Below are 24,496 nucleotides of genomic sequence, written 5' to 3' on the forward strand. Positions count from 1 at the left end.
TGTTCCATAATACTGCACCAGCATGTGCCTGTTTTCTTATGATGTGGATCATAGTCCAGCATTAGAATTGAAACCTCGTCATAAAACTTCATAGCAAGTTTTGACATATAAGTTGCAATCCAATTGATACCAATCTCTTCATGAACTTTGGCATTTCCGTGGAACCATCGCTCCCATGCTGTTTGACAGAGTGTGATATTTTAAATGACTTGAATTTAGTTTAGTTCGTGTTAGTATTGTGGACAAATCCCCAAACGGGACAGGCATAGATGATAACAGGACACTGCATAATCTTATAGATGATAATTTGTTTTCTAAGGAAAGAGCAGATTTCTAGCGAATTAAGAGATTGACTTATACTTCTAGAACTTAGAATTAAGTGTAAAATGTGGGACATTCATGTCAGTCTTTGATCTAAAGTAACTCCAATATTAAGTTATTTGTTTAGCCCTCAGGATAATGGTACTATAAAGGCTGATGCAGAAGGGAATATGTCTTCTTTAGACAACTTAACAAACGCTATCTGATAAACTTCGAATCACGATACTTATTGACATAGTAGACCTCGGATCTTGAACATCTCAATCCGCAATTGGTTCCTGAACCAATTATCTAAGCAAAAAACCGCTTGGATTACGAATCATGTCTTGATACAAACATTCAAATCGGCAACATATAATTTTTAACGATATTTTGAAGGTAACATATAATAACGCTTATAATTAACGCTCAGGGACTTTTCGAAACATCATTTTAACATTTTCCTTTTGCAGAACTCTCATGAGCAGAGACTGGTAGTAAGTGATTTACAGGACCAATAATTTGGCCTAGAGGAAATTATGGCGAGATCAGTACGTTGGCACAGCCTTTAAGCACACAGTATTATTGTTATCTATGACTGCGATGTCTCTAGGCGAAACCAACGTTCGGAGATTAAGAGCGAAGGCGTAAAAAAGTTACTTAAGGACCATAAAAATGAGCTCGAAAGGAAAGAGCTACAACAATTTCAGAAGCAGCACCGAAAAACGATTATGGAAGAAATGATTTCAAAAGAAGACGAAAAAATTCTCTGATCCGCGAAATTTGTATATAATGGGATAAAGATACAAAATTTTCTTGTAAAAATATCACCCTGATAAAGCACTAGCAAGTTACAGAGTAAGCATTTTCAGAGTCTCACTTTAGAAAAATTTTAAAACTTAGTTAACAACACAAATCGCGACCGATTTTGAATCAAACATTGTCCTACTAACAAAGTAGTGCGACGCTTATAAGTGTTAAAAAAAGAAAAGAAAATGGCCCTCTCTAAAAGAGTTACCTGATGATTTTACGGTAGAAAACTTCGCATCCAAGCAAGAACAACTTCCTCATCATTTTACCCTTAAGCCGCCTACTCTTCTTCGTACAGGTTTGGTTTAGTTTGATTTATTTAATTATGGCAAAGCACACTAGGCTATCTGCCTAAGGGAAGGGATGCCTTCGTGGTGGACTTTCTAATAGAAAGTGACTCGTATACACTTCTTCGTACAGGTACACTGCGAAAAAAAATTGGGACAGTTCTGTATCACCTGTTCTACTGGGCCGATTGACAAAATTCAGATTGCGTTTTTCCTGTCTCGAAATCGCGACTTCGGATGTATATTAGATTTATATATAACATTATTCTAACGTAGGTATTTTGGCGCAAAATTGGATTTTTTCTGAAATGACATGCCAATGGTTTTCCATATTTTCATTTTACGACTCAAATTATGCCTAAGTATTAATTTTTGTAAAATTTGGTGCGAAATTTACGAAGAAATTCAAAAATTTTTCTTCCCGATTTTTTTCAGTTTGCGACAAGAATAATTTATTTGGCGAACTTCTTAATTTATAGCAACCTAATTTTTCTTTCTCTTTTGCATGTCAGACGAACGGAAAAAAGTCACCGTTCATACTTTAAAATAATTTTAACAAAGTGCGTAAACCGCATTAGATGTTACTATCGCTCAAAAAAAAATGCCAAATTTCAAAACACGCCAATATGTACTTTCATGTATATATTAGAACATTTGGAATAAAAAAACTCTAATTTTTTGCAGGTGGGGCTAGAAATACATCTACTTTAAGATGATGTTAAAATTTTTATGCGTTATAAAACACAAAAATTTTCGAAAAATTTATAAAAATTATTTAAAATACTTATCTATATACTGATACTTATCTATATTTTAGACTAATTAGTATTCTAGTCACAGATAACAAAAAGAGGAAATATAGGAAAGGCAAAATAATAAAATATCTGGTTAATTAAAATAAAACCGTGTAACTTTAAGAAGAAACAGAACTGCAAGTCTTTCTGGAAGAACCTTTTGATTTCTGATGCACTATATCTTATTGTTAGGGCTTCAGATGGCTTAATGGCACAAAGCTAATTTAAGCCCGATAAAACGTATTTGTGATATCGCAAATAAAAGATTCTGCCATTAATGAAATACCAGCATCGGGCTTCGCTGAAAGCTATCCTGGTATTCAAGAGCATGTAAAGTAAAATGCCCGAAAACCTTCTAACATTTTTCTGTTTGAATTAAGCTCTCATTTTACACATTATTTAGTATTAAAAAACAGTTATAGATTATCCGTGCTAATCTTTGCATTAATTAGCACAAATAATCAAAAATTCAGTATATACAAATGAACTATCCACTTTCTCACATTTAACATCCACATCTCACAAGTCTTACTAAGAAGTATTCAAAAACATAAAATTAAAAAATGTAGAGAAGAACCTGGACACCTGTCTTCTAATCAGACATTTGCCAGAAACCATAGACAGCATGGTACCATATTAGTATTTGTGAAATGGTGATGGTTAGACTGATGATTTAACACAAACAATGCGCTCAACTGCGAACTGTTGTAAGACAGATGATTTTCTAGATGTTATTTTATGCAGAATTTGTATATCGTACATAAGGAAGCCCATAAAAATGCTACGCAGTCAGATTGTTTGAGGGGAATCAAACCCGTTCGAGGTCCACTGCGCCAAAACAAAAATAGGGGGGGGACAGTTCTATATCTCTTGTTCTACTGGGCCGATTGACGAAATTCAAATTGCGTTTTTTATGTTTTGAACGCGTGACTTGGGATATATATTAGGTTTATATATAGCGTTATTCTAACATAGGTATTATGACAAAAAATCGGACCTTTTTCTGAAATGAGATGTCAGTTTTTTTCCCTATTTCGATTCTACGATTCAAATTATGCCAAACTGCCAAGTTTTGTCAAAATCGCACGAGTAGTTTTTTAAAACATTAGCTCTCAAAATTTTAGCTTTTCAATGTTATTTGAATTTGATATACATTTATTAATATCTATTTTTTCATTAAACTTACTTGATTCCTTCTTCCAGAATTTGAAATTTAGGTTGATTCCAAATAAAATTATCGTATTTCTTATGATTTATTTTTAAAATTAGTATTTTTAAATAATTTTTATCAATTTTTTGAAAACCATTTCTTTTATAACACATAAAAGTTTTAACATCATCTTAAAGTAGATGTAACTCTAAGCATACCTGCAAAAAATTAGAGATAGTTATTCAAAATTTCCTAAGATATAAGTAAATTTATATTTTGGCGCCTTTTGAAAGTTCGTGTATTTAATATAAGCGAAATAATGAAAATGTGGTTTACGCACTTTGTTAAAATTATTTGAAAAATGAAGGATTGACCTTTTTTCATCTCGTGCATCAACGGAAAAAAGAGGAAAATAAGTAGTACTAGTTAATACTATAAATTAAGAATTAATTATTCTTAGCGCAAACTGAAAAAAAATTGCGTTAATATAAATCTTCAAATTTCTCGATAAATATCTCGCCAAAAATTACAAAATTTAGTATCTAGGTACAATTATAATCATAAAATAGAAATATGGATAACAAGTAATATATTATTTCAGAAAAAAGTCGATTTTGTGTCAAAATACTTATGTTAGAATTATGCTATATATAAATCAAATATAATACATATCTTAAGTCGCGCTTTCGAGGTATGAAAAATGCAATTTGAATTTCCTCAATCGGCCCAGTAGAAAGGGAGATATAGAACTGTCCCTTTTTTTTCGCATTGTTCTAGCAGTTTTATTTTATTCGATCATACGACATCGTTGAAATCTTTGATTCAAAAAACCGCATAACAATAACGACTGAAGATAATGAGTTGTAACAACAAATGCAGTTTACAGCATATAATAGCAACGCTATAATATATAAGTTTAACTTTAGCAAAAACGTATATACGCAATTTGGAAAATGATCCAGTTTAAACATTTCTGTCTAACAAAAGCTTGATCTTGTTTAATGTGAATAAATATTCTAACTAAATATTTTTAGAAATAGACAGTTACTTTAAAATTGGAAGAGAATAGGTAAATAAGGACGAAGAGACAGGTTATATTAATAGTAGAGAAACATACTTTGATTACAGGAAAAGGAAATAATAAACATGCAAAAGGTAGAGACAGCTTGGTAACTTTCCAAATTAAACTATCATACTGTTAGAGAATACTTATACTATCCTTCATGCTCTAGGACTAACTTATATGTTTTTACAATAAGTATAAGAGAAATTATTCTTTCTAAAACCAATAAATCAGAAACGCTCCATAAATTGAGGCTTATTGTCCTTCGGGAAATTCTGGGTGTTGACAGCATTCCTATTCTCATTCAGTATTAGATGCTATAGCATTATAAAAATTTGATCGGGTTTCTATATCACAGCTGGCAGGGAAACAAGGTATCCTTTATAGTTTGACCATCTTATTCGCGACCATGAGCGCAAATACGCATGTGCCATTCGGACAGAATTATTCTCAAAATTCCTATTGGAACGATGGGGAGTTTCTCTCTCTCTGAGCATGTAAATCCTCTTTTTCTGGAGAAGAGAAACATTTCACTGACCTTTATCGTCGCAGGAAGTAATAACGGTCCCTTTGGACGAGTCTATGTATTTTGGCAGAATGCCAACCAAGGTTGCTTTTGAGATGGTCGAACTATACCACCAAATATCCGATGCAACTTGTAGAGATGTTAAGTATTTGGAAAAGCCGGAGAGATGAAAAATAAGCAAACGCCTTCGCCGGGAATCGAACCACGGACCTCTGGAACACCGGCCCCAGAGTGCGGAACCACTACACCACGAAGGCACGCTAGGAAGGATGGAGAAATACCTTATATACACCCCTTTTTAAAGGGCGGCTGGAGTTTTTAGAGGACCCAATCGCCAAATCCTGGGTGTGGAGAATCTTCATCCAACACTCTTTTAGTTCGGGCGGCACTGTAGAGACATTAGGATATTTTTGGAATCAGAAGAGATGAAAAATTAGCAACCGCCTTCGCCGGGAATCGAACCACGGACCTCTGGAATACCGACCCAGCATGCAGAACCACTACACCACGAAAGCACGCTAGGAAGGCGGGAGGCATACCTTATAAACTCATTAAAAAATTAATTTCTGCTGTCGCGTAACATTAATGCAATCCATCAACTTTGATAAAAAAAAATGTTCATTATCATTTAAGGTACATGATTGCTAATTACTGCTCATTTGATAGAAATTCAGACGTAACAGATCAGATGTGCTAGCAGCTGTGATAACAATATTTGAAAATGAAATTTAAATAAATAACACATATCGCTTTTATTTCTGTAAATGTCAGCACTTTGTTTTACTACTAGTTGCTTGTCTCCGTCATGAGTTCTTTCTAAAGTTTGCTCGTAGAAAGGTCTTTTTAGAGTTACAGAGATATAGATAGCATAAACTGATGTATGATATTTAGAAAACTGAAACCTCTATCTATGCATAATAAAACTCGAGATCGTTAGAGTTTGCATATTTAAGCTTAATTTCCAGATAAATAATTGGACCGCTGTTCTTCAGGAAAATATTTCCTGCCCCGAGTAGATAAGAGAGGTGCATAAATTAATTCCGTATGCACCGTACTATCTGTATGGTGGAGCAGGAATTAAGAGGCATCGGAGCAAGCTACGTTTTCTCTTCGTCTGGGCTCCTCTTGTGGTGCTCCTGATCCGACAGACGTTGAAAAGGTTGAGCGAATGGATACACTTTGTGGTGCACATAAATAGCACCGAGTTCCAGTTTATCATGTAGTTGCTTTAAGTGCCAAATTACAAAAGCGCTTTAAAATTCATTTATTTAAAATTACAATTTAAACAAGTAGTACTGTTTCACTGCATAAAATGCAAAAATTCCTGTCACAGTAAAACGTAAGTTTTTTTTAAGTCATTGATGTTTAAGAATTTTATTTGTTGTGTCCATCTTATAAGAATTCTTTTATTGTTTAAATCCTAATCTGTATTTCTTACCACTAGAATTTTGAAATATATATTACTAGGTTTTCAACAAAGTTTCATAAATAAAAGACATCTGTAATGCCAAATAATACGTATCTCACAAACTTTCAACTTTGCTTCATCTTTGGGGTTACAACAAATATAAAATCTAACGCTAGTGTTCAAGTTCCGTAAGGTATAGCAGTACCTATAGTCTTAAAATTCTGTGCAAATGTGCTCATTTTGATTCGGGGATTTTACCTTTGTTATTCAGTTTATACATCATAGGAATCATGAGTGAAACTGTTATTAGCATGTAATATTCAACCTTGTTACTTTCGAGTTTTCCCCACCGTGATGGTATATAATTCAGTTTGGTTCATGTCCGTGGTCGGGAGCCATCATAGCGATGCATTCACTCACTCTAAAGATATGCTCATTTTAAAATTATTTTGCAATATTACGGTTGAACTGAACTTTATGGTTTAAGTGCGAAGAACATTATATTTAATAAATAAAGTAACACACAAAATGTTAAAAAAATGGCCCTTTGGACGTCATTTAAAATCTGAAACATTTCAGATTTTTTTATACAAGTAACCCACGTATAACACGGTAGATACGTTCGGAGAAAATGCCGTGTTGTGTGAAACCGAGTTGTACGAGACCCAGAGACAGTATGTAAAGGGGGTTACATTCCGATAACTTATTAAAAACAAATATATATTTTTATTTATACATAAACAACTTAATTTTTATTAAAAATATATATGTATGTACAACACAAAACAAAAAATATTACATATTTTAATTTAATGCAACTTTAATTTAATAAATTTCTTCATTGTCATTGCTCAGTATAATCAACAGAGAACGTTTTTTCGTTGAAATGAGATCGCTTTCACTTTCAGACTTTCTTGCTTCATTTAAAATTCTGGTATTTTCTTCCTTTTTAAAAAAATTGTAATTTGACTTTGCTCTAGTTCTTAGCGGGTCGTATTAAATTTCTCGATATAGAGCTAAACAGTTTTGCAGCTCCCTTTTGAAATTTCGGCTTATTTCAGTGGAAGGGTCTGCACTCAAGAAAAATAACTCGAGATTTTCAGCTAAGCGTAGGTCTTCTTTTAATTTTTTTTAATGTTAAATTATTAACTTCACAATCTTCATCAGTGGTAATGTCCTCAGAATCGATTTGATTTACAGCTTCGGATGCCATTTCTATCAAATCTTCGTCAATTTCTTCTTCCGCTAATAAATCTTGAATGTCCTCAATAGCCATGTTCACAAAACCTTCGCCTCCGATTCATCTAGCAAGTTCTAATCCGCCACCAATTTCATTTTATGATGATTCATGTACGATTTCTATCTCAACTGAAGAGGGCCATATCTTTTAACATGCATTTAACGTTGATACTTTCCGTTCTTTCAGCGACAAAGATACAATGTCGATTCAGTTCTTGATTGAAAATGTCTTCCATGCTTCCATTACATTAATTGATTCTGAATCGGTTACGTCTAAAATCTCCTGGGTAATGCTCTTCTTATGTAATATGTTTTAAAGGTATAAGTAATACATTGATCCAATGGCTTGTAGGGTTTATATTTATTTTAACTAACATTTATTTTAAGTTTAAACTATCTTTCCTGTCAAGCCTTACTTTTCCCCTGGAACTGCCAATGCCAGAGTATGTAAATTTTAGTAGAACGCGCAAGGATTCAAATTATCAGCGGAAGTATCCTGAGTTAAATAGAAAGGAATCGAGTTCAAGGTGTGCTGTTCTTACTTCACGAGCGCGGAGGTAGTTGGCCAGAAATTGAAGAACCCCGCGTTTCGGCCTGTGTGCTGGCCTGGAAGAATTGTTAATCGTTCAAGTGATCTTCAAGTTTGCTGAATTAGCAGCGGTATTGTAAAACGCGGTGAGGTTAGTTACTTTTAGAGAGCCTCGTAGTTAGAGTCTTGTCTTTAGTTTCTTTTCAGGTTATTATTTTTATTTGACCGCCGAGTTGGCGCAGTTTGTGAGCGTCAAGAGCACGCATTTGTAATTTATTACGTTGAATAAAAAGGGACTTAAACCCTTAACAAGACTCTGTTTTTTATCCAGTTTTCACAGTCACCTCTTGGTTGCGTGCAAGTTGGAGGCGCGCAACGCTACAGGCTGGAGTAACGAAGTACTGTTAGGTGGTAGGAACAGTATTTTGACGTTGGGATGATTCAAACCTTATGGGTGACATGGATCATTATCTAACAGTAATAAGCTCCTTGAAGCTCAAATTTGTCTGCCTTAAATAATGTTCAACATCTGGCACAAAACAATTTAAAAACGAATCTTTAAATATATTCCCAGCTACCAAGCTCTTGGATTTGCTTTCTAATATACCAGTAAGGTGTTTTTATTTACGCCTTTAAGAGCACGAGGATTTAAAGTTCTATAGACTAATAAGGGTTTTGTCATACAGCCCAAAGTCATATTGCATAAAAGTAGCGTTAGACAATTTTAAGATACCTTTAAATCAGAATGCAAGTTTTTTTCTGTTTTCGATATAAAGGTTCTTTTGGGCAATTTTGTTCCACCAAAGTTCAGTTTTATCGGCATCGAAAACTTGAACTGCTGTGTATACTTGTTCTTCTACAATATTTTGAAATTTCTCAGGAAACGTCTTAGCAGTTTCATAATTAGCCGATGCAGATTCTCCTTTAATTCTTATGCTATGAATTGCAAAACGCTTTTTGAAATTTTCGAACCAGCCTTTACTTACCAGAAAATCTGGGTTGACAGTGGGTTTTCCATGTTCTTTGAGGTAGTTGAAAATTTTGAGTGCTTTTTGTTTAATGATATTAGCAACCAACGAAATTCTTTTTTGACAGCCATCATTAATCCAAATGCTGAGTGCCTTTTCCATTTTCTCAATTATTGTGAACTTATGTTGTTCACCTTCTGCAATAGTGAGGTTTCTTCATTTTATCTGGGGCATTTGTTCATAAGGGTCATCTGAGGACATTTGTTCATCTGAGGACGTTTCTTCTTATGGCTACCTGATCTTGGATGACAACTGGCAGAACTTACGAAACAAGAATTCTTATGTGTTAAATGACTATATGGGTGCTTTGCACAATATAGAAAAACTTCGTGCGGGAGTTCGTGGAATTTCTTCGGATTGCTTTGGCAATTTTCTTATCGTGTTAAAGCGAAACCGTTTTATACGAAAACCGTGATGTAGGAGGGTTCTAGCAATTTATGGATTGGATTGGATTATTCAATTACGGCAAAGCACACGAGGGCTATCTGCTTAAAGGTAGGGATGCCTTCGTGGAGGACTTTCTAAGGGAAACTGGCTCGTATAGACGTTACACATGGGGAAAACCACGAAAACGCCCATGCAGCCATCCCGTTCGCGGGATTCGAACCTCGGACCGAACTACCAGTGTTCAGCGTCTTTACCGCTTGTCCGTTGGTGGGCCCCTCTCACAATTTATGAATTGTGTTGGAGCGAAATTGTGTTATAGGATACCGTCTTGTAGGAGAGCTACCTGTATTTTATATGATTTCTTTCCTTACTAAATGATGCAGCTTTACATGGATAAACGATTAATTATCAGTTTCATTAACAACTATTTTTTGTGATCAATGGAATTTTGATAATTCCGATTAATTTCCAGTGAATATTAGGTTATTGAGGCTCCGTGGGTCCATTAACCATCATTGACCTTCTTTAAATATACACCCAGTGGTCAAAAAACCGACTTTGTTGGAAATCTCTTCTGATGTATCGTCATTTTGAAATAAAACTAAAAACTAAACTGATGTATCGTTATTTAACTAAATTGATGTATCGTCTAAACTGACGTATCGTTATTTTGAAAGCACTCTGAAGGAACTCTGCGAAAGGGCAAAAACCGGTGATACTTAATGCGGTCTAAAATACTTTAATTCCTTGACACTGAATACGTGACATATTAAAATTTAAGGAAATACGTCTTTTACTTACTGCATTAAATATAATTAAAGCTTTGTTTCGAAACTTTTAGGACTTGGAAAAACATTCAGGACTTCCCATCTTTGTTTTCGTAATATTAGGGATCCTTTAGCCTTCACAAGGCCAAATGAAGATTGACATTCCGTATCATGGCAAATTGCCAGTATTCAGAAGTGTTGCCATCATATCACATTTTAATTCTAATGTGTACATGTCGTTTATAATGCATTTGATTAATGTGATACTTTTAAATTTCTTATATTTAATTAAATAAGATTTTGAACACAATTATCATTTGATGTGTTTATCCCAATGGTTATCTCGTCAAGGTGTAGAGTTATTATGGAGAAAAATTTAGACATATAAATCTTAGCGTAAAAGGCATCATAGAAGCAGTAAACAGAGCATTTGATAACAATATTTCTTCCACTAGATAATACGTTTCTGTCACTTGAACAAGTTGTGCTCAAAGCAATGAAGAACAAATGCTCCAATAATTTTAAGTTTACATATACAGAGAAAGCAAAGCTTCGCAGCCAACGGATCCTACCTACAAGGGGAAACTATCCAGTTTAAAATGCCAAGGGACTGCCTAATTGCATTATTGCATTAAGCCATTTCAAATTTTCTTCGCCACCCCCCCCCTCCAAAAAAATTAAATTCATTTAATTTACATTGGAACCAAATATTCTAGATCAGATATATTCATTTAATATATGAATAAGAAGCATGATAATATGAAATATGAAACTAAGCGAAATACTTTTATAGCATTTTCATAGAGGCTGATAGAGCTTGTAATACTTCTTTGGCGAAATGAAGCAACTCCAATGATGGAACACAGCAGTAACTTTTATTTAACACTCAAAAAAATGGCGACATACAAACAAGAAGAGAAAACATATTCTATCATTTAAAAATAAATTACATTCTTCGTGCGAGAGTCGCACGAGGCACTCGAGTCTGGTTTCAAATATTGCCATTCACAAATACCTTAATGTTCATCTATTTAAATTATTTAATCTACAGGATTTTAATATTATTTAAGGCTGTTACAACCTCTCCCCCAACGGAGAGACTTTTACCGAAGGGAAAAGTTCTGTAAATTTCGAAAGTTTATAAGCTCGGCTTGCTCGATTGCTTAAAGAGAAAAGGTTATTTCTCTTATAAATTTCTAAATTTCAGGCCAAAAAATTTTAAGTTTTAAACAATACTTTTACACCACATTTTAAAAAGAAAGAAATGGAGAACGTTCAAATACATTAGTTGAGCATACATTAAATAATAAAATTAATTCTAAACGTGGTTACATACACTAAGAGTTACATTACTTAATTCTACTCAGAACATCTATGTTCTTGTGCAAAGATCCTTTACGATGAATGACCTTAAAATTATAAGGTTGTAATGAGAGTGCCCAGCGCATCAATCTAGAGTTACATTTGGCGTTGGATTGTAGCCAGACCAAAGGATTATGATCAGTTTGAATCAAGAATTCTTGCTGACCATCCAGATAAAAATGCAGTTTCTTGATAGCGTAGATGATAGCAGCGCACTCCTTTTCAGTAGTACAATAATTCTTTTCAAACTTAGTAAATTTTTTGCTTATATACAAGATAGGATGTTCACGTTGTTCATCATCTAATTGGCATAGTACTATACCCATGCCATTGTCTGAGGCATCGGTTTGTATAATAAACCTTTTATCAAAATCGGGAGCATACAGAATTGGTTTCTTGCATAGCAACTCTTTTAAATTTTTAAAAGCTCTGTCACATATTTCAGACCATTGTATATTTCCTTTTTTTGTTACCCCCTTCAAAGCGTCCGTGAGGGGTGAAGCAATTTCTGAAAATCTCGGTATGTACTGGCGATAATACCCTACCAGTCCTAAGAAAGCACGTACTTCTGTTTTGGTTTTAGGTGTAGGATACTCCTTTACAGCCAGGATCTTTACTTCATCCGGGGTTCGTTGTCCTTGTCCCACAACATGGCCTAGGTATCTCACTTGATCTTGTGCAAATTTACATTTTGATGGTTTTAGTCGTAAATTTGCTTTCTGTATTCTTTCTAGAACAGAAGTTAAGTTTTTAAGGTGCTCTTCCCAGTTTTCTGAGTAAATGGCAATGTCATCCAGGTATGGTACAGCGAAACCTTCGCATCCAGCCAGGACTTTAGTCATAACTTTGCTAAAAAAATATGGGGCCTTTTTTAATCCAAAGGGTCAACGTAGAGGCCTGAAACTTCCAAAACTAGTTACAAACGTTGCATATCTTTGGGCTCTTTCTGTTAACGGAATTTGCCAGTAGCCTCTAGATAAATCTAATAGGGTAATATATTTTGCTTTTGCTACAGTTTCGATACGTTCTTCAATATTAGGGAAAGGATAGTATTCAGTTTTAGTAACAGCATTGAGTTTACGATAATCAATACAAGGCCGAGGATCCTTTGATGAAGATTCTATCAAAATCATGGGAGATGTATAGTCCGATTCTCCCGGCTCTATAATTTTAAGATCGAGCATTTTCTGTATTTCCTTTTTGAGAATTTCAGTCTGTCGGTTTACAGTCTGTATGGCTTTATTTGTATTGGTTCGTTATTTAATAGCTCAATATCGTGACAAACTAAGTTTGTTAGTCCAGGATTATTTGAAAAACAACCAGAATATTTCCATAAAATCTTTCGTAAATCTTCTATTTGCTCGGATTTCAACCTTTCGTCGAGTTCATTTTCTTCTATGATGTCCGAGAAATTTAATATACTTGGATTGGAAGGTAAACGAGGAATGTCCATTTCTCAGTCTCCTTCCACTTCAGTTATCATATTAATCATTTCTGGTCTTTTGTAATATGGTTTAAGCATGTTAATGTGATATACTTGATTTGGCTCATTTTGTTCCTCGAAACTTACAATATAATTGGTTTCTGAAATTTTCTGCTCTATTTTTCCAGGTCCTTTCCACTGTACTTCTAGTTTATTTTGACGATTCGTTGATAAAACAAGAACTAAATCTCCTCTAGCAAATTCTCTTTTCACTGCGTTTCGATCGTACCATGTTTTCCTCCGTTGTTGAGCTTCTTTCATGTTTTCCACGGCAAGTTCTTGGCATTTCTTCATTCGATTAATAAGTTCGAAAACGTAACTGACAACATTATTACTTTCTTCAATCGGTTCTAGCCACTGCTCATAAAGTAAAGTGACTGGCGTTCGTAGGTTTTTGCCATGAACTAATTCTGCTGGTGTAAAACCAGTGCTTTCGTGTGTGACTGTTCTGAGAGCAAAAAGAACTGATGGTAGATAATTCTCCCAATCTGAAGTCGCTTCTATACATACGACTCTTAACACCCTTTTTAGCGTTCTATGGAATCGCTCAACGGGATTACTCTGCGGATGATACACAGAGCTTCTTACATGTTTAATGCCGAAACGCTCCAAAAATTCCTCTGTCAAAGCACTGACGAAAAAGGTCCCCTGATCTGTTTGGATCACTTTTGGGAAACCCATACGGCTGAAGATCTGTAAGAAAGCATCAATCACAGATGGCGAAGAAATGTCTGTCACCGCTACAGCATCTGGATATTTGGACGACATACACAGAGCTGTAATAATATATTTTTTTCCAGTCTTTGAAATAGGTAGCGGACCAACGGCATCGACATTTATTTTAGTGAATATTTCGGAAATTACTGGTACTAATGTCATTGGAGCCTTCTTTTTGTCATTTCCTTTTCCAGCGCGCTGACAAGCATCACAGGTTTTTACAAAATCTTCAGTTTCTTTGTAACACCTCGTCCAGTAAAAATATCTAGCAAGTCTGTCTTTGGTCTTTTTGACACCCAAATGACCAGAAGTTCCTTCGTGGCACATCTTTATAATTGACGGCTTGAGTTTTTCAGGTATAACGATAAGCTGTCTTTCAAAGCCCATTTTATCCGTCGTTTTTTTAACTAAAAGTTCTTTTCCTGTCAGACTATAGTTCTCATTTTTGCATGTACCTTCTTTAACTTCTTGGATGATTTTAGACAGTTCCTTATCAGCAAGCTGAAGTTGTGCAATTTCTTCTGAGTCAATGTTTACCAGTTTCATGAGAGTTTCATCTTCCGAATTTAGCTCCGGTAAATTATCTTCTTCTTCAAAAACATCTCTGGATGCTTTATTTTCTTCCTTCATCGGTTCCAAGATCTTCTCTTCGGCTATTTTCTTCTGAGCTCTAGTAGAGACAGCATTAACCTGGTGAGGACAACTATCAGGTTCCTTTCCTTGTTTATTCAACAGTGCAAAAGTTCGATTGCCTAATAAATACCTTCCTTTGTCGAGTTCATTTCTAATAATGGCAGCCTTAGTTATTACTCGCCCAAGATCGCAATTTAGTTCGATCTCAGCCAATGGTAAACAGGTTGGATTCAAATCTAATGGCTGTTGCACCCACACATTTTCACCTGTCAGCATTTCCGGCGTGATGTATTTGCGACAAACTATATCAATACTAGCACCTGAATCCCTTAATATAGGAATTTTATGACCATTTACGTAACCCATACTAGTATAAGGTAATAGAAATTTATCCTCTGGTTTTGCACTAATTCAACTAAGATTAGCAGGAGATTCAGTACTATTCTTAAGTTTTGGACATTGGGGTCTTAAATGTTGATAGGACCCACACTGATAGCATTGTGGCGTTTTTCGTTTTTCATATTTATCATCTGGACGTGGACTTCTAGGTCTATGAAACCAGCTTTGCGAATTAAATCCTGATGACAATTTTTTTTCAGTTTTATTTTTATTATCTAAACTCAATTTACCATGAGTTAGTGCATTGTATATTTCTTTCTGCCGATCCACTACAGGCCTTTTTTGAAAGTTTCCGCAAACGTTTTCATAGGCATCAAGTTTTTCAGCTAATTTTTTAGATGAAATCATCTCTACCCATTCATCAAGAAAATGATCTCGAATTTCAGGAGGAACTCGACGTTTAAGTTGGTCAAGCACCATCAAATCTAGCAACTGATCAAAAGTCTTAACTCCTAGACCAGTCACCCATTCTTTGCAATAATTTTCTATTTCATAATTGAAGTCCACCCATGTGGATTCGGTACTTTTTTGATGTTTCATAAATTTCTGCCTAAACTTTTCCGGGCTTAATTTAAACCGCCTTAACAATACATTTGTCACGTGTTCATAGTCTTTAGCTTTATCGGAGGGTTCTCTAGCTATTAACTGGGTTACTTTGTAAGGAAGTAGTCCTAGTAAATGAGATACAAATTCTTCTTTATCAATTTTAGCCCATTCTGCTTGCCTTTCAAACAATAGCAAATATAGACTGATATCTCCTTTCTTGTCATCGAATTTCTGCATAAGGTGACGCAGCTCCGTTTTCGGCCGGATCTGTCCGGTATTTTGAGACTTTGTCTCTGCTTCAAGTCTTAATCTCTCTAATTCATACTGTTCGTTTCTTCTCCGCTCTTCTGCTTCTTCCTGTCTCCTACGTTCTTCTCTTTCCTCCCTCTCTTTCCGTTCTTCTATTATTGTGCCTAAAACTCCTTTGACGAAGACTTCATCATAATCTCTACTTTCAACAATTTCTGTTTTAAATCAACTATTTTCAAATCTGCAGTCACATGAACTCCCAGTTCAGCTGCGAGACTTTGCAAATCTTCCTTACGAGCTCTTCCTAAGTAAGACATTGTTTCTATGTTTAAAATTAACGAACACTGTGTTCCTATATTTCCTCAAAATAGCTCAAAAATGAAATATTTAAATTATATGAAGTTCATTCTCTCTACCACATTAATTGTGATTAAAATAAGAATAATAACATAGAGCAATATATATATCTACCGTATGGACAACTAAAATGAATATTAAATATAATATCAAATACGGTAATAAAATAAGACAATTTATTTTTAACAGGAAGTAATAATCTGGTATCACTAATATTGCGTTCAGTGATGAACGAATAAAATAAAGCAATTCTATATGAACAGGAAGTAATAATCTGGTATCACTAATATTATGTTCAGTGATGAACTAATAAAATAAAGCAATTCTTTATGAACAGGAAGTAATAATCTGGTATCACTAATATTATGTTCAGTGGTGATGAACTAATAAAATAAAAATACGCACGATTATTCGATCTCGGTCGGTGCCTCCAAAATAATTAAGACTGATATACTTCTTTGGCGAAATGAAGCAACTCCAATGATGGAACACAGCAGTAACTTTTATTTAACACTAAAAAAAATGGCGACATAAAAACAAGAAGAGAAAACATATTCTATCATTTAAAAATAAATTACATTCTTCGTGCGAGAGTCGCACGAGGCACTCGAGTCTGGTTTCAAATATTGCCATTCACAAATACCTTAATGTTCATCTATTTAAATTATTTAATCTACAAGATTTTAATATTATTTAAAGCTGTTACAAGCTCTATAGAAATTCCTATGAAATTTAACAGGTATAGAAAATAAATTATTGAAATTCTTTAGAAATGCTTCTCCCTAACATTATAAAGAAATTTTATAAACCATTTGCAGAATGGAATTCTACAGAATGAATTCTCTAATTTTTATAAAGTGTTTAATGAAAGGTATCGTTTTGAAATCTGCAAAATTTCCAAACATAATTCAAAGCAAATTTTTAATTTTTGGTACACTGAATGGAATATAGAAGATTAAAAGTAAATACTTTTTATTCGTATGTGTTGAATCATTTTTGAATGGAAATATTTGGTTTTTCCCTTTAGTAAAATTTTCCCGCTTCTAAATGTATACAGTATTTAAGGCAATTTTTTGTACACGATTGCTTATATAGTACGAAAATTAAATTTGAAAAGGAAAAATCAAATTAAATCATAAAAATAATTATTAAATTTACTCGTTAGTTGTGAAATTTTAGCATTTAAAATGAATGCTTTTAATAATTGTATATGTACCTCTGATATAAGAAATAATATCATACTTTTATTTAAACTTAGCTATTGTTCAAAATGTATTAATTTTTGTTTAAATATTTTTTAATTAAAATCGATATCGAAACATTTTATTACGGAAACAACCACATGTGTTCCAACTTCTCTCATCACTATCTCAATGTCAAGGAAAATTTTATAATTTAGATTAAAAACTTCTATTAAAAATGAAAATTTCATTCTTTCTTTATAATCCAAAAAGAGAATTTTTTTTGATTGCATAATGCTTTCAAAATATTCAAAAGTTTCTATGAGATCTTTAATAGAAAATTAAAGCAAAGAAACTTATTTAAAATTCTCCACAATTACCGTCCATTTTTTTATATATTGAATCTGATATTTTCCATAGAATCCTGTTAGTTGATTCTGTGCACTTGATATACGATTCCATACATGGAGCATTTAGAAACTAATTTTTTTAGAAAATGTCTGCAAAAATCTCTATAGAATATTCATACATATCTCTACAGAATGTTAATGCATAAATCTACAGAAAGTATATTTAAAATCTTATATAATTCTATAGAACACATCTGATTTTGTTTACAGTCTGAAGAGTCGGTCATAATTCTAAAGAAGTTTAATTAGTCCAAATGGGCTTTGTCCCTGAGGGACTTTTGTTTTCGTTTTGCGATTTTGCGTCGAATAAATCTGAATGTCCGTTTCACTTTTCAAAGTGTTTCCATCAAATATTAACGCTCTGTATTATATTTGAAGAAATTAAATACTGAAGAATCTGCATAAATGTATGCATGTTTCTCGCATTCTGATAAAAATCTGAAACCTTTCAGATATTCTTTTCTTTTATTGGATTTGTTACAAATATTTAGAAAACATTTTCGTAAAGATAGTATCGTTGTCCGTTAATCTGACGTCTCAAAATAAGAACTCTAAACGTCAGAGTGATAGCCATTTTTATAGCATGTAAAAGAAAGTTTCATTAACCCTGAAGTAATACAATTTAATGGTCTCAGCCAATATGCAAACTGCTAATGCAGAAATTTAGATACTCAGCGTTTGACAAACGATAATAAACATAAATGAAAGCTTAAAGTATTTCAGGCTATTCATTCAAATCATTCATAAACCTGTTCATAATATTACCTGGAAAATGTCTGCAAAATATAACGCAGACAAAAGTGTTTTCTGGAACCAAACAAACAATGTCACAAGTCTTCAAAATTGTTTTGAAATACATGCTGTCATTATATATGAATATATTATAAGTTTAGTCTCTTCCTTTTTGCACAAACGTGTAAAAGGTTCTACTATCTCTTTAATTATAGAAATGGGTGTCAGCCTCTTGAAAATTTGATTAATTGGTACACTTTGTTTTGATAATACTTTGAACTGTCTCCCTTTCCTGTATGTTTTGAATAGTTTAGTGTTTCTCTTTTTTTAACCTATTTCCCAAAGGTATAAATAATACCTGAAAAAAATTGCTTTAGTTTCGCAATTAAATTATTTGATTTACCATACAATTCTAATAAAGAACATAATGCAAGCTTTGGAAACAGTTTTGAAAATTACAAAATAAATAAGAAAAATAAAATGTGCCTTGGAAACGGATGACATTTATATAATAGGAAAAAGTAATCATTAAAGGTTATTTCTCATAATTTTATATAACTTTATAATTATGGCATAGAAAACAAATGAAAAATATTTTAACGTTTAACATTATGGAAAAACGTAGCGTCAGTCTGGCTTAGATATTAAATAAATCTCTATCGTTTTTGAGGTAAATTATAAATTTTTGAGGTAAACTAATATTATGTTCTGTGGTGATGAACTAATAAAATAAAAATACGCACGATTATTCGATCTTGGTCGGTGCCTCCAAAATAATTAAGACTGATATACTTCTTTGGCGAAATGAAGCAACTCCAATGATGGAACACAGCAGTAACTTTTATTTAACACTAAAAAAATGGCGACATAAAAACAAGAAGAGAAAACATATTCTATCATTTAAAAATAAATTACATTCTTCGTGCGAGAGTCGCACGAGGCACTCGAGTCTGGTTTCAAATATTGCCATTCACAAATACCTTAATGTTCATCTATTTAAATTATTTAATCTACAAGATTTTAATATTATTTAAAGCTGTTACAAGCTTACCCAGATCCTTCTCCTTCAGGAGAAAAAATATATTATTTAATTTAATGCTTCGTTTTTCCTTATTTTGAAGTTTTACATTTACTTGTTTCTCCTCCACTTGAAGTTATTTCACCAGTTTGCTCCCATTGTCGTTTGTGATTCTGATTTGCAACGTTAAATCTGTTTTCAACGGAGAAAATTAATAGCACATTCTATATTGAATATCCCGTATAACATACTTAATAGCCATCTTGAGAAAATATTAATTTACTTTACGTACTAAGACTTCAGTCTTCTATATAAAAACCAAACGTAATATTTTTAAGAGTAGCTAAAGGTCATTATTATTCATTACATTATTGAATAAAATATTTCCATTCCTGAAAAAAAATTACGAATGCTTATAGTATTGAATAACCTGCAATTAAAATAAATATGAATGCCGTTACTTATTTATATAAATTTTCCAACAATCAACTTATTTTGCAAACGAAAAAAAAATTAGATTGTGAAATTTGAAATATTTTCCCATTAATTCATGAGCGGCCTTCCATTCATATACATATTTCTATTAAAGTTTTCATTACTTCTTACTGCCACAGCTGTTAATCTACATATTGGTATTTAATATCAATGTGCCATGAACAATAGTACCTTATAATCTTACCTTATTATATGATCTATCAACACATCATCACCGTAATTTCCCCTAATAATTCTCAGCAGTATCTATTATAGTTTTTCTGTACAATATAATTTCAATTACTTGAATTTAATCTTTCGATAACTAGAATTTTTCGATAGTTCGAACTAAGTTTTACAATGCAGTCAAATATATTTTGAAGAAAATTTATACTTTCATAAAATAATCGAATTTCTTTAATTCGATTTCTGAAATATTCTGCATCACACATACTTTGATACTAAAATTGTGACATTTATCCTAAGAAGCTGTTAATTTAATTTACACTCCTTTGTGAAAGAAATTGAATTGTTCATATAAAATAATTAGATCAAATAGTTGTAATTTTTAGCTAATTAAAGGCTGAATCTATCAGTCGTTCAATTAGTCTACGAGTTTTCATTCTCAGCCTAATTACTAACACATATTATTAGTTATTACATTCTTTTCTAATATAGTCTTTGCCATTTCTTTCTCAATAAACTAGAATCTGAAATTAACTGCAAACCACTTTTATAGAAACATTAAATACAAAATATTTGAGCTCTGTTATTGAAATAAAACTCTTACTTGATATTCTATACATTTACTCTCAATTTTTAAATAATAGCATACTTTCTTGACATTTAAAGATAATGCCCTTAAAACAGTGTTAGTACAATATTTTGTATCAATATGCTTATCATTAAAAATATAATATTTTTAAATGAAAACAAAACAACCTTCATTATTACTTTAAGTAGAATCTATGTCACCTTAATTCTTCATCAAAACTACATAGTTTTCACCCATTATACACTGCATATTTCTAATGCAAATTTTCATCTCACGATTTCAATTATGTTTCAACACCCTTTATATAAAATTACTAATTGCTATATGAATGCAATAAATTTCAACTTAGTTTGTTATAAATATTTATGAATTTGAATAATTAATTACCACCTTTATTAGTTAAAACATATCAATATGCATAATGCATGGAATGTTAGATATTTTCCTAGCCCAAATTATCGAAAGCTTCATTAAGCTAATTTTCAAGTTCTCGAAATTTTCTTTTCTTCAATTATGGCTTATCGAAGCTTTAAAGGAAGAACTTAAACCTAAATATTATTATAGTTATAGATTACCTTAAAAATCGTACACGGTCCCGTCAAAAGTAAGAAACACAACCGCATTTTTGTATCCCTGGAATTTGCATGGGTGTCCGTAATTTGTACGCAGTTTGCAAGAAAAATTTACAAAGCTTGCATCCCAATTACGTACTGGAATCTTTAGTTTAGAAAAACCGAAAGTGCTTTTTATCTTTATTAATTGAAATTTAAGCAAAAGCATCATTATTGAATTGAGGAGTATAAATAACACAATGTCAGAACATAAAAGTTGGTCAGATGGATCGTTTGGTTTTTGATTGAGAACATCAGATGAAAGTGACTGCTCTGTTACAAATGCCTCAGTTGTAAATATCATGTTTTCACCAAATGCTTTGTAATTATTTGATTTTTAAAGATAGGTGAAAACTAAAATTATGATTGAGTCTAATTCATATATTTACAGTCTGGTTTATCTTTATTATACCTAATTTAGTTTTCGTATTCTACAGATTTATTCAGAATAACATAATGGATAATAGAAATGAGTCAAAGAATAAAAGTAAATTTTCATTTATTGTTCTTAAGATTAAAAGTTTTCTGTTTTTTAATACATTATTAGATAAAATGTTGTTATTTTCGACATTGACAGGTAATTATGGAATATATTCTGAATGGGTTAGTCAATTAAAAAAGTGTTCTTCACTAAACTAAAGAAAGACTTTCGAAGAAGTTACTCACTGACATTTTGATATAAAATTAATCACAGTGCAATCGAGACAATTACTTCATATCAGTTCTTTTTCATATTTAAAGAATTTATTTTTCAGTTTAAAACTGATCTAGAGCACAGATTCATCATTTTACATAATGAATACAATAAATAAACTTAGATTTTCATATAAAGATGTAAGAAAACATTTTATGAAAATGAAATCCCGTTTTTCTCTCTCTCCCCTTTCTTGAAATACAATAACTATCTAAAGCATAAAATATGGCTGAGATGCATAGAGAAATTTTTACCTGCAGTTATCTACATTATTATTATCTGAACTATTTTCTAAACCGATTTTGAAATCTGTTTTCACTAAGACTAAATTACAGAAGCTCAGATTTACCGGGCGAGCTGTGAAAAACTAGAATTTTAGGAGTTTTATGACACACGAATTTGTATATTTAATGGATAACAAGACAGAGTACTTACTTGTATAAAAAAGGTGTATTCCAAAAAACGGGAAACTCCTGAAAAATTGCGGAAGCAACATCGGCGCGCAAAAGAACGCTCCCGAAGCCCTGACGAGAATCTTTACAGTAGGTAGGCACGAAAATAACACTTTCAAAGACTGGAACAATCCACTTGCCGCGAAGTCGATATCAGTGACATCTATTGGATAAACTCGGAAGTATTTCGTAATGCCCAACTTTTCGTACACTCATTACAAAATTGTTTTTGAAGTTATCGGTCTACACTACTTTTGAAACAGCATTACTAGTACTGCGATCTAGTAGAATTTTTTTCGTCAAACATAGGACAGTTTCTATAGATATGTTTCATCGTTATTTGCCCAGTTTCGTAACGTTTTCATACGTACGTAACTGTTTTGTTTTATGCCAGACATAAATTTTTAAACTCATGCACGTGCAATATTAAGTTCGTTAGTGTCAACAAGATTTAGATCTGCAGTCGAAAAGATGCAAATATTAAACTGCAGAAAAATAAGCTAAATTAATGAAAGGAAAATGTGAACTTCCAAAGAATTAGAAATTAGGAATATATTATGAAAAATATGTTTTAAATAACAAACAGATGTACTACATTTATGAAGAAATACAAAAACAAAATCTTAGAGCAGCCTTCTGTATCTTTTTAGTTCAAAGGGGCAATTTGCCTAGAAGGACTATTAGTTTCTTTTTGGCATTTCGCATTGAAATGTCGGTTCACTTTTGAAATTGTTGCCACCAAATGTTAGAATCCTGTATTATATTTGAAGAAATTAAATAATGAAGAATCTGCATAAATGTATGCATGTTTCTTCGCTCTGTGATAAAACAACGGTATATAGAGCCTTCCAATTTTGAATAACGTACGTTTCCACCCGAATATGGCCATCTGGAAGCCCAAAATTGGAAGTTGGAATTTGTTTTATTATCTATTTCATATTTTGTAAGAATGTTCGATTAACAAACTCAACGATTTAAAAGCGAGCAATGGCAACACTCTACGGGGGAAAAACATTTTTTTCCTTCAGCGCACGCAACTGTGTATCGGAAATTTTAAAGACATGTTCATTTAAAAATTATTTTGGGATATTGCTGTTGAAATATTTTTTTATGTTGGAAGTGCGAAGAACATTATATTTCAGAAATAATGATAACACACAAAATGTTAAAAAAACGCTCCTTTGGACGTAATTTTAAAATCTGAAACCTTTCAGATTTTTTAAGTAATTTGTGGTTTTTTATTGTTGAATTTTATGTGGCTTAAGGGCGTGTATGTGGCTTATTTTTGCTACTCTTTAAGGGGGTTCATACACCTTAAACCCCTTATGATCTTCGAATATGTGACTGTTGCAAGAATTGGGATATTTTATTTATTTTAAAAGCAATTATTTTAAACTTTTTACAGCTGACTACATGATATACCTGCTTTGGAAACTAGTAACCAGAACGTTTGTGTTGTCACAAATATTTTTGTAATTTAATCCGATTTGTGACAAAATTTTTCGTCATGTTTCCATCTTGCGCGCATGATAGTTTTAAAATGACTAAGGGTACATACTTGAAATTGGATGGAATTCTTTATTTTTTACACTATTTTCTAACTGAACCAAAAATCTGATGAATATTTTAAAATTAAAAAATTTTATGCAAGAAAATATTGGAGACTTTTTTAATAAAATGCATTTTATAAACTCAACTTCCAATAAAATACAAATTTAACATGACATTCTTAGAAATTTTAGTTCACAGTAGTTTCCAAATGTTATAAAAGTTTTATATTAAATATGGAATTTAATTATGCAATAGAATGTTTTAAACTGCGCGCGCAAGGTGGAAACATGACGAAAAATTTTGTCACAAAGCGGATTATAAAAATATTTGCGGCAACACTAACTTTATAATTATTGTTTCAGAAAGCAGCTATATTATGTACTCAGCTGTAAAAAGTTGGAAGTAATTGCTTTTAAAATAAATAAGGTATCCCAATTCTTGCAACAGTCACATATTCGAAGATCTTATGGGTTTTAAGGTGTATGAGTCCCTTTAATGAGATTTATTTATACAAAATTTCAATTAAGTCACACAATATCTTATTAGAAATTTTTTGGCAATCTC

The 24,496-nt window shown here is 32.4% G+C and overlaps 1 protein-coding gene across 7 annotated transcripts in view; it reads right to left on the minus strand.

Annotated features, from left to right (window-relative positions):
• Positions 1-22,477, minus strand: part of LOC118197630 (potassium voltage-gated channel protein Shaw-like) — an 834,105-nt gene extending 811,628 nt beyond the window's left edge. For 4 of the 7 annotated variants that reach the window (XM_085813377.1, XM_085813381.1, XM_085813382.1 and 1 more), the window contains exon 1: positions 22,365-22,469. The gene's annotated coding sequence lies outside the window, so the exon portion shown is untranslated. Of the gene's footprint in view, positions 1-22,364 lie in introns of all 7 variants that reach the window. The other 3 variants (XM_085813378.1, XM_085813379.1, XM_085813380.1) reach the window with 1 other exon arrangement.
• Between the last annotated feature and the right edge of the window lie 2,019 nt (positions 22,478-24,496).

This window comes from Stegodyphus dumicola, chromosome 3 (assembly GCF_044657685.1).
Source record: "Stegodyphus dumicola isolate Sdum_Otavi_A_Nest chromosome 3, ASM4465768v1".
Classification (NCBI taxonomy): Eukaryota; Metazoa; Arthropoda; class Arachnida; order Araneae; family Eresidae; genus Stegodyphus; species Stegodyphus dumicola.